Source organism: Diaphorina citri, unplaced genomic scaffold (assembly GCF_000475195.1).
Source record: "Diaphorina citri unplaced genomic scaffold, Diaci psyllid genome assembly version 1.1 scaffold2104, whole genome shotgun sequence".
Lineage (NCBI taxonomy): Eukaryota > Metazoa > Arthropoda > Insecta > Hemiptera > Psyllidae > Diaphorina > Diaphorina citri.
Genome location: NW_007379529.1, coordinates 1 through 731, shown reverse-complemented (window position 1 = coordinate 731; position 731 = coordinate 1).

Here is a 731-nt window from a genome sequence, read left to right as displayed (position 1 = left end):
TATTTATGATAACAACTTTTGTGTTTTCATTTCAGACCAAGCTGCCTTCATTCTCCACAGAGCCCCCTACTACTAAGGCTAAACCTTCCTCTACCAGTTCTAATACCAATAACACCACTACCACCACTACTCCAGCTTATAAGCTAGTACGCACTGATGCTTCAGAACAAAAGCTAGATAGATTTCTCAGCAAATATGTAGCAGATCAGACAGCCACGAGTAAACAGATTAGTAATAAAAAGTACAAGTGAGTATTTTGCATGTTACCTAAATAAGGTGCTCATTTATGGAATCATTCGAAAATATGCTGTACTTATAATTTCTAGCCAGCCTACTTAGTTTGAAAGGTACCCCGTCTGCTTTGTAAGCAATAGATCGCTGGTTCGATTCTCGTCTGGAGCGAAAATTATCCTAAACAGAGAAGATTCGTTCTTGAAACTGCCGACTTTCTCCTAGCCTGCTATTCTCTCTTCGATATCGGTACCATAAGACTACCCTGGTTTCAGTAATGAAACCTCTAAGAGAAGAAGGAAAAAAATCATCGAGTTAAAACTTAAAATTCACTTTGTTCGTTCAATTATGACAAGAAACGAGAAAAAACAATAAAAGGTCTAGTTATAGGACAGCTCATTTCTTTCTCCTCTTTGCTTCCTCCCCCCAGGAGACGAGAAATAAAACTAAGCAGTGTGCGAGATCTGAGGGGAGAAATAGAGAAGCAGAAATCATCTCAA